This window comes from Macrobrachium nipponense, chromosome 17 (assembly GCF_015104395.2).
Source record: "Macrobrachium nipponense isolate FS-2020 chromosome 17, ASM1510439v2, whole genome shotgun sequence".
Classification (NCBI taxonomy): domain Eukaryota; kingdom Metazoa; phylum Arthropoda; class Malacostraca; order Decapoda; family Palaemonidae; genus Macrobrachium; species Macrobrachium nipponense.
Genome location: NC_087210.1, coordinates 69423870 through 69438937, shown reverse-complemented (window position 1 = coordinate 69438937; position 15068 = coordinate 69423870). Strand labels below are relative to the sequence as shown.

Sequence of the window (15068 nt, the reverse complement as noted above, 5' to 3'; positions counted from 1 at the left end):
CTTTGTTATTCCATAGCAGTCAAAATGTTTACTGTAATCAGGCAAAGTATTTTTGTCTAATAATTCTGAGTTTGTTAAGTATCTGGAATCCTTTGTCTCAAATAAGCGATTCAAGACACTGAACCGTAGAGTAATCAGTCCAAGTTTTTCCTTAAGATATTCATAGCCGCCCTTCCAAACTTCTTTTAGAACCTAGAAACTTGAGACTTCCTGTGTCAGGCCGATGGGAATTTTGCGAATTTTTGGAAGGGAGGACAGTTTTGCGTCAGTGGTTTGAATAGCGATATTCATTATTATAGCAGCAAGATCAGAATTTTTTGAGGAAATTTGTTTTCGCTTTTTCTCTCCAAAAAATGGATTGATCAGTAAACCTTTGTCAGTATTAACGTTAGTGAGATATAATATGCTTTCTGAGAACCAGCAGATTTGTAAGATTTTGGGTAAATATTATTATTGTATCAGGTTTTCATGCAATTTGGCAGTATGTCCCCGTGTCCTCTTGAAATTTTGTCTTAAATTATTATATTTTCGAGCCTATAAAAATTCTCTTTCCTATTCCAACAAGTTCATATTTCACTTTATTAACCGTGGGCATGTCCGCCAAAATCTAGTAACATTTGGAAATGCCCATTTTGTATGCTTTGGACAGCAATAAAACAATGTTCGTATATATGCGCAAGCCCCCCCCCCCCTCACCCCCTCCCTCCAAAAAAGGGAGTTTTTCCGTCTGTCCGTCCGCCTGTCTGTCTCAATCTTACTTGATCATCGCATTTCTTACCTGACAGATGAAATGTCACTCAAACTTATAGATTACCATAACATTGCCTGTTAAAGCAACTACAAGGTCATTGCAATTCTTAAATGATTGAAGGCATATCAATCAAACTTGCAGATAACCTTGACCTTGCCCGTAGCTTTTGAGCTATAATGAAACTAACTTCATATAATGAGGCCCTTTCATTATATGAAAGAGCTCTGTAACTTTAGCCCAGACCATATTAAAAATAGCTGCCATTGGACACATTCAGGTCTCATGAACACTTCTTGTCGGGAGCAAATTAATCTTCAGCATTTCATCAATATCTTGGAAAGTTCTTAGAGAGACACGTACCACTTTCATAATAATCTCCGAGTGTTTGCTGTTAATATTATTAATTATTATTATTATTATTATTATTATTATTATTATTATTATTATTATTTGGGCTGGAGACCGCCCCCATGCCATCTTAAACAGGTTTCATAAGAATTAAATGAAATTTAAAGAACTAAATTCTGACGCAGCCTATATTATTGTAGTGATTTTGTTTTAAAAAGCCATGAAAAATAATAGTTACTAGTTTTATATAAGATAAAATTTCTTCAGGTTTTTTCATCGATAAAATTGAATATTCAATGAAAATAGAATTGACGTTTCTGTGCTACAAATATAGAAATATTTAATTATTTACTTTTCTTATAGTTTCTTTCGTGTACTTTTGAAATCAAGCTTATTTCTTTCGTTTGTTGCTCTCGCTTTCTTTTCTCTGTTTTTCTTTGTTTTTACCAGTCGATATTGAATTGAATTGTATTTTTACATTCTGCCTCCTTTCCTCAGTTCGCTAATCCGATCATCTCTTTTATCTCTGCTGGGAGATTTTCCTTTCATCTTTTTTTATTTTTTACCTTTATTCGGCCGCTCAAATCTCTCTCTCTCTCTCTCTCTCTCTCTCTCAGAGCAAGATATCCCCGAATTCATTTTATTATAGTTAGACCAAAAAGAAGAGAAAAAAAGAGGTATATCTAGGTTGCAGATTTTTTTTTTTTTTTTTTTTGTTCATTTGATTTTATTGGATTGTCCCTTACGCTTTCAATCGATACCTCTGTCTCTCCCTCTCTTACTTTACGTGTGTGCATGTATCCATATATATGTATATATATATATATATATATATATATATATATATATATATATATATATATATATATATATATATATAAAAGTTAAGTATATCTTAGTTTTTAACCAACCACTGAGCTGATTAACAGCTCTCCTAGGGCTGGCCCGAAGGATTAGATATTTTTACGTGGCTAGGAACCAATTGGTCACCTAGCAACGGGACCTACAGCTTATTGTGGGATCCGAACCACATATATCGAGAAAATTAATTTCTATCACCAGAAATAAATTCCTCTGATTCCACGTTGGCAGAGCCGGGAATCGAACTTTGGACCACCGGATGGCAGCCGAGCGCGAAAACCACTCGTCCAGCGTGGGGCATATTATATATATATATATATATATATATATATATATATATGTGTGTGTGTGTGTGTGTGTGTGTGTGTGTGTAGTAGTAGTATAGTATAGTATAGAACTATTTCCAATCTATTTTTATTCTTTTTATAGGGTAATAAACAACCATTTAAAACCGTCTCCCATGATTAGAACAGGATATAGAAGACGAGCAGAGGATTTATATTAATCTGAATAACAGGGAAGTTCTATCTCTGCCTGAGGTGATCAATACACCAGTGACTAGATCATTTTCGCTGCCACGAAACGGTCGTGTGATTTATTGTTCTAACAAAAAAAATTATATATATATTATATATATATATGTATATATATATATATATATATATATATATATATTATATATATATATATATATTCAATTCGAAGTAATTTTTATTTCATTGGAATAGATGATCATTGTCCTAATCCTTTATAAAGTTATCTAGCATAAAGTAGCTAGTTTTCTGTAACCAGTATATCTGTGTTAAATATTAATCATCAAAGTTCACATACCTCCATTTGCAAATCGTGTTCATCTGGTTTTAGTATTTATTAAGTATCGAGATAAAGCATTTAAGTAAAGTTTTTCTGTTATTTCATTCAAAGTGTTTAACGACGTTTCCACTTATTGTTTTTTTTTTCTCTCTACATTAAAGAATTAAGCTTTGACCTTAAATACTTCGTCTGTTTCTTCCTTTTTGTTATTAGTTATAGAGGCGGGGGGTTGTTGTGGGGGGGGGGGGGGGGGGAAGTGGCACAGATACAGAAAGGCAGCCAAGGAAACGAATATGTATGTAAATATATAATTTATATTAGAAATAATCAATGCACAATCACGTGTGGAACATAAATAAATCTCTGGCTCGCACCAGGATCGAATCCAGGTCTTTCAGTTGAAAGACCTGGGTTCGATCCTGATGTGAGTCAGATATATATATATATATATATATATATATATATATATATATATATATCTGACTCACATCAGGATCGAACCCAGGTCTTTCAATATATATATATATATATATATATATATATATATATATATCTATATATTGTGTGCCGAGAAAAGATATATCACTCTGTCCTTGTTGACTGTGATAGGAATTTTCATCATCTCACCGAAGACTTTTGAAACAAAATACAAGTTAATGACAGAAACCCTTGAAAGAATGTTCGAGGTAGGTGTCATCTAACGTTATGCAACATGCAGCTGTCATCCATTACGGTAATGTTACTTAACTGAATTCACGCAAATACCGTTTATAATAGCACGCACAATATTCTAGTTTTAAGTTTTATTTGTTATTAAACTGTAATAGATTTAGAAGTTATACATAAATCTAATTTTTATTGGAGTTGTAATTCACGTAAATACAGCTTATAGAAGAAGCCTGCACTATATTCTAGTTTTACGTTTTGTTCGTTATTAAATTATAATAGATTTAGAAGGTAGACATAAATCTCATTTCGTTTTCAGGATTGTTTTCCGGGAGAAAAATAATGTTGATACACTTTTTTAGGGAGCAAATATCAGTCGTATAGTTCAGAATTACGTTTCAGCATTTGGTGCAGGAGAGTTGACTAGTCTTATATTTGCTTGGTAACAATGTTTCAACTCTTTCGTTTCGACAGCTATAGTTTTCAGAATATCGTTGCAAGGGTGTTTCACGCCTCTAATTGAGCATTTCACACACCTTCATGCATGGGATATATTCCAACGTCCACTTTAGAATCGCCTTTTAGAACTCGTTATTTTTTAAACGGTTATAGTCTTTGTGTTCTGAAATAACCTTGGAAATTCATTAGAAAATATTCGTTTTGAAGACTATTCGTAAATTCTTATGTCATAGACTTTGATCAGTTCTTATTCTAAATAAAAAAAGTACTAATGTATCACAAACCAGTAAAAGGAATTGCAGATAATTTTTATTATATTATATTATATATACATACATATATATATATATGTATATATATATATAATATATATATTATATATATATATATATATATATAATATATATAAATATATATATATGTATTATATATACAAGCATTATTAGTGAACTATGATATATAAACAAGTGATAGTTTCCCCTGACTTAAACAAAAGTATAAAAGAAACTGAGACATGCTCTCATATTAAATATATTTTGCAAGTGACATTTAACTCATCGACAGCTACCTAGTAGTAATTTTGACGCATGCGCGGAGATCTTAAAGGAGATCTTTTGCGTCTTCTAAGTGGAATATCAAGTTGAATCTTATGTATGGGGTCATCGAGACAAAAGTCGTTAGTATAAGAATGTTATTTCATATCAACGCGAGATGTAAATTTAAAAGGTTAATCTTTGTATATTAATACAATTATACAATTATAACTCTTACACATTTTCGTTCGCTTTCTGTCTATAATAATTATCTTGTTTTGAAGGTGCTGGGTTCCCTGCAGCTGAGAGTTAACACTTGAGAGTCTTTTTTTTTTTTTGAGTCTTTTTCCCCCCCCCCCCCCCCCCCCCCCCCCCCACTTTTTTTTTCTCTCTTGTATATCACTGTATTTCTCCTTTAGAATTCAATCTTTGGAAAATACGATTATTGGAAACAGCCCTCCATGGAAAATCGTTAACTTAATGCCAAATAATTCTTCTAGTGCAAATGTTATGTAAATAAGAATTGATCAGGTGCAGAATTTTTAAAAACTAAACTAACAGAGGTGGTTATTATTACAAAGACGATGCAGTTTTTCGATATATATATAATATATATATAATATATATATATATATCTATATATATATATATATATATATATATATTAATATCCAATTCGCCCTACCTCGGAATTGATATATTATCATATATTTTAACCCAAGGGGAATTTTTTAGTGTGTGGATGTGTGTTTTTTTCTTTTTGTTAATATCGCGTCATATAGTTTAAATTGCAATGTTAAAAGAGCCAAGTTGGATATTCTAAAATAATAAGAATATAGAAAAGTCGCATTTTTTTTAGTAGAGTATAAGAATGAAGATGAATGGTGTTGAGAGTATATGTTATTAACATTAATTGTTCATCATCATTTAAACGTTCGTTTTAAAAAGAAGATATGTAGATGATCTGCGTTAAAGATTATTACAATGATTCATCACAACAATTCTACATATTTGCCTTAATACTCTGCCCAAAAAAGACTAAACCGACTGAAGTCGAGAAGTGGCAGAAAGCCAATTAGATCAATTGAGAAAAACCTCATTCACTACTGGAGTTACGATGAACACTTAACTCCATTCACACGTTTATTTAGTTTAGAGACTGATCCACAGACGTGCATACATCGTAACATAGAAATTGAATATCTGAGGACCTATCTCGAGGGCTCCATAAGTGTCGACGTCTAAATTAATTCTATGAGAATCAACTCACAGTAGACAGTAATGCAGGGATGTGAAAAATGAAACCATTAACTTATTTGTCGTCAAGCGAGTTCAAGCGAATGTACATTATACTCTAATAGTTTTCTCCTTACATTTCAATATATTTTTATCCATTTATCAGATTATTGACTTATTTTTATTCTTTTTTAAAAAGTGGGATTTCCCTCTGTATTTCCCTTTACTTCCTCGTACTTCTTCCTAATGGACATCTTATTCTTTGGAAGCTTGAATTTCAAGTCATTGGCCCCTGTGGCATGTTCCATATGAATAGGTTTCATCTTTTGAATAATGATAATAATAATAATATAACTTTCTCTATTTCAGAGGGAAGCTCTGTCGCTTCCTTGGTATAGATAACACCCTGAATTTTGATCTTTAACTTCTTTTTATGGTTTTCCTGAAGTAGGAATTGGGCAGTTTTGGTCAAGTGGTTATTGCCCATCTCATCGACTTTCGTTAACTTGGAAATGAAATAAATGCCGTACATTAAACTTTTCGGGAATAAAAGAAAAAAACAGGCATGCATAGAAACAATGTTAATTTGATCAAGCAAGTCTACCTCATAATTATTATATATATATATGTATATATATATATATATATGTATATATATATATAATGTGTGAATAATTTAAAAAGAATTTTGTTAAATTTTTAATCTTCTTAACTTGGGCCCATAATAGTATTTACATAGAAAATAGCTTTCTTATGGGAAGTTTTATTTTCCTATCTATAGATCTTTGCTTCTAGAAGTGTAAAACACTATAGCCAAGTTGCCGTACTTTTACCGAACAAATTTTTATGGGGAGGAATTCCGTACTTCTGTAGGATAAAGTTACCGTATTTTTGTTACTAAAAGTTGCAGGATTTTTATCGAGAGAAACTGTCGCCGTTTCATTGGAAAAAAATTTTTTTTTCTGTTTTTGTTATACTGGAAGAAGTTACCTACTTTTCTACAAAACTCCATTTTAAGCTCATTCTATAGAAACCTTTCCAGTCGTTTGAAAATTACTATAACGAAAATAATTATTGTTTCATTTAAAAAGAAATAGGCTTCAAAATATTATCAGCAATAAACCTACAACTTTGAAAAAAAAATTTATAATCAGAACATAGGAAACTATTTGAGAATCGGACTGCTGGCAGCGCATTATTCAAAGCTCCAAGTCTGCTTTAAAATATGAAGTTTCTGTTTTTCGAGGGAAAAACTGGAAGCATAATAATGTATTGTGTATTTCAGTTTTGTCTTTGCGGGTTGAATGGCTTTTTTTCAGTGTTATTTCCTAGAATTTATGTTTAACGTCAGGGCTGGACCTGGCACGTTCATAGGTATGTTTCAGTGGATGCTCTGTTTAATTTACTAAATATATTTTAATCAACTCCGTTCTGCTGATATATCATAATTAAATGGCCACGGATATGTCTTGCCAGACTATAAACCACGACTGATGTAGTAAGGAATGTTATATGGAGAAATGAGGTTTGATAGAAGGTAGTGGAGAAGGCGCATCAGGCAACCGACCCCTTAATGTGGGGATAACGGTGGGAAAGAAGATTCGAAATAACTGACTTGAAATTAGTATCTATACCTATAAGTATCTGATTTATGGTTAAAGAGTACAATTTGTTAAGTTTAAAATGGAAAACATCGTTGTCACTATTCGAGTGTCAAATGTAGATGTGCAGGACGAAAGTAAGGATCTTATTAATTCATGACCTGCCATTTATCTAGAAGTGACCGGCAAACGTTATCTGATTTTAAACTGAAGAATTTTGAGTGAAGTCCTTTTTCAATTTGCATCTCAGCTAAAAGTTCATATTGGCTTTTCTGATAAAAGTTTGCTTGCCGATTGTGTGATCACCTTATGGTTGTTTGTAATATGTAGTATGTATTTGTTCATGTATGCCTGGCATAAAAGTACCATATCTGCCATGGTTTATCCAGAACTATGAGATCAATTGAACAAAATTTAGCACAAAGCATTTATGGGTAAAAGGGATTCGATTTGATTGAAAATGGAACCCATGTCCCTTTTCTGGGCCGGGGCAGGGTGGGAATTATTAAGATATATATTGAAAACACGACGTTTATTTAAATTAAAAAAAAAAAAAAAAAAAAAAAAAAAAACTTCTAATTCGAAAACCAAATAAGTAAATGAAATTTCTATCTTTAGTGAATATTCAAGATAATTCAAACCAAGTTCGGGTTGAGATGGGACACTAACAGGAGTCCAAAATGTTTTTTAGGGATTCATAAGTAAAATTGCTAAAACTCTTTTAACGAAAAGCCGGACTGCAATTAGTCAAATGCATATACTTTTATTCTCATGCTCCGTGGAATCAAGATTGTTCAGGTAATTTCGAATCATAATAAGGATCCAAGTCCTTTATGAGTGTGTATAAAAATCCATAAAAATTGTCTTTCAAGGCAAAGAGAGCTACAGTTTTGCAAGTCAATGAGAAATTGTTTGGTGCAGATTCGGGTAATTTCCAACGATTTCCCCGTCGAAAACTTCTTATTGGAATATGCAGGAATGAATTATAAAGCTGTGTGTACAACGAGGTTATTCAGATGAACAGTGAGGCCCATGAGCCTGTCTCTCTCTCTCTCTCTCTCTCTCTCTCTCTCTCTCTCTCTCTCTCTTCTAATTTATATACTGTCACTGAACGAACAGAATTAGAGACGTGAAAGGCTTGAAAATAATGCTAATGAACGTCCGTTCTTTCAGATGACGCAATGAGTCTTTGGGGACGGACGGAATTTCTCTCTCTCTCTCTTTTTTTTTTCTTTTTTTAAGAGTCCCTTTAAGATGATTATGGTAACCGTTCCACTCGGACAATCTAGAACTTAAGTTCTATATTTTCTGTATCGTGGAGAGCTGCATTATTAATGCTCCCACGGCCGTGAGGTCTACCCTTACTAAACTAGATTTCTAGAGAACGAATGTGACAGTGAATATTGGTTTATTTTTAATTTGCCTGTTGAAAGAAAAATAGGCTGATTACGAAGAGTATATTCGAAGAGATTTCTTATATATTCTCATATCATGATCAATTATATCTTATTTAAAGTTCTCCAATGGTATTTTCATTGAACTGATTTTGGCCAATTCTGTGAATATCGCGCTTTGTGTAACACCGGTCTTTGCTGTATTTTCTACAGCTCGGTCAAGAAATTTTCAAAGCGATGGAAACGTTCTAGTATATGTAACGCTTATGACAACGGGAGAAATGTTCTGGCCCAAGGCTGGAAAAGCACACTAGGCCATAAAAAACCCTTGCAGGAATGGGAATGGGAATCGCTCCAGGAGTAAGTTTTCTAGAATGAGGGAAACGTTGTAAAAATAATAAATCAGTTAAGACCAAGGAAAATGCTCTAGGGCTTAGCACGTGTTAGAACAACTAACGCCTTTCTGATCGGGGAAAAATATCTTTAAAAAGCGGAAACGCACCAGAGAGAGAGAGAGAGAGAGAGAGAGAGAAGGTATTATCATTTGCTCATGCCGAGGAAAATAACCCCATTGAGCAGCAGAAACCCAAGTGTCCTGGGGACGCGTCCCCGTGTCGTGTGTTGCATATCGAAAGACACAGGGGGACAAATAGATGAAATATCTTCCGTCAAGAACCTTCAGTGGACTTCCTTGCTTGTTTGCTTCCTTGGAATGGATATAAATACCAAACTGCAAGAATTGCTTATTGTGATGTCTGCCTCTGCCAGAGATATACAGTGTGTCCATAAAGCTCTCCCGGATTTCAGACCTTTATTACACACAAACCATGTTAGGTAGAGGTATAAGGTTTTCTTCAATTTCAACAACAATGACTAAAGATTTATTTTTACATTACTAATAAATTTCAACATGTGCCCCATTTGTTGCCCGGAGTACTTCTAAGCTAAATTTTATCTCACACCAGGTATTCTCCAGTATCACCATAGTTACCGTTGCTAGAGCTACTGTTGTCCTTATTTTTAAGGTATCAACATTAGGTACTGATGTACTGTACACTTTATCCTTGATATAACCCCATAAGAAAAAATCAAGAGGGGTAATGTTTGGTGAACTTGGTGACATACCAGTCTTTAAAGCTTTTAACATCTGGTGGATCTCGTCGATACTCATTTCTGAAATTGCGTTGAACTGCAACGGGTGATTTTGTTTCGTGGTACCATAACACACACTGGGCTTTCTCCGGCAATGGCACCATCTCTGCTATTCTTGACTCAGCTGGCGGATAGAGTGATCACAGTGGCATCTGTAGGCCAAAAAAAAAAAAAAAAAAAAAAAAAAAAAAACTTAGTGATTGCTCAACCGAATGTGAAAGCTTTACGGTCATATCCACAATAATTTTAAAGTTATCAATTTTATTAATGAGGGTAGGAATAATCTATAAGATGGGATTTGCAGAAAGAATAGTTTCTACTAGTATGATATGTCCCTTGATGAACATCTTGTAGAGGATATTTGTCATGCTGACAAGGGTCCAATATCTAGATCTATTCTTTCAGATATCCCCCTATTCTGAAGGAATAATCTAGAATATGGGCTTTGCAGAAAGAAGAATAATTTCTTCAAGTATGCTATGTCTCTTGATGAACATCTTGTAGAGGATATTTGTCATGTGGACAAGGGTCCAATATCTAGATCTTCTTTCAGATATCCCCCGATTAATTCGTTGAAAACTGCCTTTATTTTCAACAATTATTATTTTTTTTTATTGAATTTAATTGCTGCCATAATGCCCTTAGCTTGAAGTAATCTTTTTCTGAATGACGTTATTGCAGCGATTAAATTCAACAGAATATGCTTAAACGAAGGGTTACTACCAATATATTTATTATTATTATTATTATTATTATTATTATTATTATTATTATTATTATTATTATTATTACTGGATCAAAAATATTTGTTCTACGCACCAACAAAAAATAATAAAAAAACGTGGTAATTCTAAGCCCGCATTCAACGGTAAAGGAGACTATGGCAGTTGACGTTTTCCTATGTTATTTTACTTACTGAACAAGAATTTAAAGTAATATTTATTCGGCTAACTGTAATTAAACCGTTATTTACCTGTGAAGACTACATGACGGTACAAGGGGTGCGATGTACCGACGTACAGAATTAAAAGGTAAATAACAGATTAGTTACAGTCGACCGGCAAAATATTACCTTAAACTCTTTGTAAAGTAAGTAAAATAACAGGAAAACGTCAACTGCCATAGTCAACTTCGACTGAGCAATCTTCGAAGTTTTGGTCTCGTGGCCAAGAAACGTAAACAAACCGCCATATATGAATTCTGGTAGGGGTTGTAGGATACGTACCCACCAGGGAGCCATATATCCGCTAAGGGGAGGACGGGGTGGGGTACTGGGAGAGGAAGGCACAGGTACGAGTTGGTAACGAGTTACCTGACCGGGGGGCCCGGAGAGAGAGGTAATCTTAGAAGTGTAACATATAGGTTATGATACTAACCTAACCTAACCTAGTAGAACGTGTTACCTGACTACGTACCCCGCCTTTAAAGGAAGGCAATCTGAAATGTCATAAGTAAGAGGAAATAACACAATAACACGGCAAAACCTTCCCCCAAGTGTTTTACCCCACCCATAACCCCGCTTTCCCATCGGTCCCCCTTACCGTAGGATAGAGTTCAAAGGTAAATTACAGCTTAATTACAGCCGGCCAAAAATATATTACTTTAAATTCTTGTTCAGGAGGTAAAATTCTATAGAAAAGCGTCAACTGCCACAGTCTAGTTCATTGCGGTAAACGGGTCTAGTTCGCCAAAATCGTTTCTAAATGCGTAATTTAACACTGTTCCTGCAATGTCCAATATTAATAAAAAGGCATATATATATATATATATATATATATATATATATTATATATATATATATATATATATATATATATATATATATATATATATATATATATATATATATAATATATATATATATATATTATATGATATATATGTGTATATATATATATATATATATATAAGATATATATATATTATATATATATATAGATATATATATACATACACACACACTAAAGACAGAGGAAGGCGACGCCCAGTGGGACACATCAGCATGAAGGTGGACTATGGAAACGTTGTAAATCATTAGAATTCTTTATTTCCTATGTTTCTTAATAACTTTATTACATCCTCAGGGAATCTGTTAGATAATAAATAAAATTACTTTAAAAATTACTCTAAAATTCAATAATGTGGGTTTTTTAATTCTGTATTGTAATTTCTCAATGTTATTCAATTTTAGAGTAATTTTTAAAGTAATTTTTAACGTAATTTTATTCATAATCTAATAGACTCCCTGAGGATATAATAAGTTATTACGAAACTTAGAAAATAAAGAATTATAATGAATTACAACGTTTCCATAGTCTACCTTCAAGCTGATATATACAGTATTTTTAGTATATATATGCACGTATGTATGTGTGTATTTATAAACTTTTATATATATATATATATATATATATATATATATATATATATATATATATATATATATATAAATCATTTGCTAAAAAATAAAAACACCATTTATTTCAACAATAAGATTCAATTTAGAACTATAGTGAAATATATAACTTTAAATAACGTAAACTACTAATTAAAATACTAAACTGGACTGACTACATACAAAATGCGAAGGCTTCTTTAATTTTTCCCAAAACAATTATTTTAGCAAGCTTCCGCTCCCATGTTAAATAGATAAAGATAGATTATGGAAGAATTCTGAAAAACATGAAAAATACAAAGTAATTTTTTTTTTTTTTTGCAAGAACATAAAAGTAAAATCCAGTGATTTAAATTTTTTTCTGAAAACTCAATTGTAGCGGGTACATCTAAGTCGCTCCTTTGAAGACGCATCCTAGAAGCACGTCCTTATACGCATGAAGTCTTCCCGAATCACCACAGATTCCTTCGACTCCGTTTTGAAGGATCCAAAGTCTCCGAGGAAACCAACGGCTCCCGAAGACTCAAGAGTCCTCAAGGATCCGGGAAAACCTCAGAGCCCTGCGCGTCTTAAACTAAAACAAAGCTTAGTGACAGGGACCTGCTTTGGTATGTCTTAAAAGATGTATACTCAAATAAAACAAGTGTTTGAAATGTTTCAAATGAAGTGCAACGATTTTGTAGCCAGTACCAGGCTTATGACGAACTTTATACTAGCTGGCGGTTTCAATTGGCGGGTGGCTCTTGAGAAAGAGCTTCACCTTTGTGACGCCGCCCGAGCGACTTTACTACTGGATTTCAGGAGGGAAAACAGAGTGCCCCGCATTCTGCATTCCATTCTGAACTATATCGGACTTGCTAATATTGTTGGATACGAGGAACCTGCCTTGCATGGCTGCAGTGGACCCCTGGAATTGTTGGTGAGGACCAGTCTTCACCTTGACCAGGAATCTGCAGCCCACGAAATTCTTCGTAATATCGACCAATATGTATTTTGGCCCAAGATGCTCCTGTTCCTTGCCACCACCGCGCTCATCACCAAAGGTGTGATGAAAACTGTTGGCAAGAAAGGAGTAACTTGGAATATGAACCTGGAAGTAGACCTGGAAGAAGAGGTCGAGAATGTAGATAACGACTTTTTGGAAAACCCTACCAGCGAAGTCACAGACGACTCTGAAACAGATGTGAGCGAGGTTGCCCTTGAAGACGCTAGCCTCGAAGTATCCACCTGTGAGTCAGAGACAGTTGATGAGGCTCCCTGTGAAGAACAAGGAAATTCAGCCGAAAGTGACGAGCAGGACTTGGACGCCATTCATCCTGAAGAGAGAGAGCAGGAGGGCGAAAACACAGATGTAAATCAGGATGGTCTGGATAAAACGCTGGAGGAAAACTGCCTATCTGAAGGAGTGGAAAAAGAAAAGTTTCAGCCCTTCGATAAGGTAGAGGTCGAGCACGGTCCTTCCCTCGAAGAAAAAGAGGAAAAGCCTCTTCCTCCAGCACAAAAGGGGAATGAAATGGCTCCCCATCCTGGAGGAACGATTCAAGAAGAAAGTAAAATCCAGGAGGCAGGAGATGAAGCCGAAAAGGAAAGTGCTGTCTCGACCAATAACCAGAAAAGAAAACGCCCCGTCAAATGTGGCCCTTTGAAACATGCTAGAGGTAATACCTTCACGTTTCGCTGTGGTAAAGGCCTCGACTTTGGTCAGATTATCGGGAAGGGTGGAAAATTCACGAAACTGGCCAAGGAGGACCTCGGGGTCATCCTCAACGTCCGCAGTGATGGATCAAGATTGGTTGAACTAACAGGGCTGAAAGTGAATGTCGAAAAGGTCTACCGAGAAGTTCAATTCAGAGTGGACAAGAATTTCGACATCAGTAAACTATGCCAGGTAAAAACAGGGCTTTTTGCAGCTGGGAAGGAAGATTTCGTCATGGTAGTTCAAAAGGAATTCAGGAAGGCAATGCTGGGCCCACAGAAGGTAAATCTTCAGAAGTTGTTAAGGCAACTGCATGTGGGCATCTACCTCCCTGAGGATGTTGACGACCGTGATTACATCGGAATGTTTGGCCCTGTGGAACAAGTAAAAAAAGCCCACCAAGTAATTTTGGCCATGATAGAGGACATTAAAAACTGGCCAAAGGGTGAAGACCTGAAACTCGTCGGCTTAGACTGCTACGAGTTTTGCTTGCCACCCAAGGGCAGAGATTTTCTCAAAGGCCTTTACAGACAACTGGAGGACGAAATCAGAGGCCTTTACGATGTGAAATTCATTCTTCCCCATAGTAAGGACAAGAGGGAAATTGCCTATTTAGGGGGAGATATGAAACAAGTGGCCCGGGCCTATCAACACATCCAGGACGTCCTTCAGGAGCTGAAGGTGGAAAGCTCCGATATCAAAATGGAAGGACTGAAGAGAATTGATGCAGGCATGTATCAATTCGAAGTCAAGGCCAAACAAAAGGGACTAGTGATTGGGCCGAAAGGACAAAATTTGAAAAAAATTGAAAAGAAAAACAACGTGAGGATAACCATGCACGCCAAAACCGAAGACTACATAACAATAAAGGGTCATTTGGACGACGTCCAGGAAGCGTGTCGGGAAATAATGGTTATCATTGAGCCCACTCCCAGGCAGACAGGAGGTAATTTCCCCCGGAAGGAAGTCTCCCCCGGGTTAACTCAGATTGGGTCCCGCCTCTACTTGACAGTCCTCGACGGGCAGGAAAGAGCCAAGGTCATCGGAAGAAAAGGCCTGACCATAAAGAAGCTCACTGCCAAGCACAAAGTCTACTTCCACGGACCGAAGAGGGGTGAGGCCTCAAACGAGTGCACGATCACAGGGGAGGAGAAGGACGCGAT

The 15068-nt window shown here is 35.0% G+C and overlaps 1 protein-coding gene across 1 annotated transcript in view; it reads left to right on the top strand.

The window, feature by feature from the left end:
• The window catches only part of LOC135196299 (uncharacterized), a 210256-nt gene that overhangs the window by 132697 nt on the left and 62491 nt on the right, over nucleotides 1–15068 (top strand). The window lies entirely within an intron of this gene.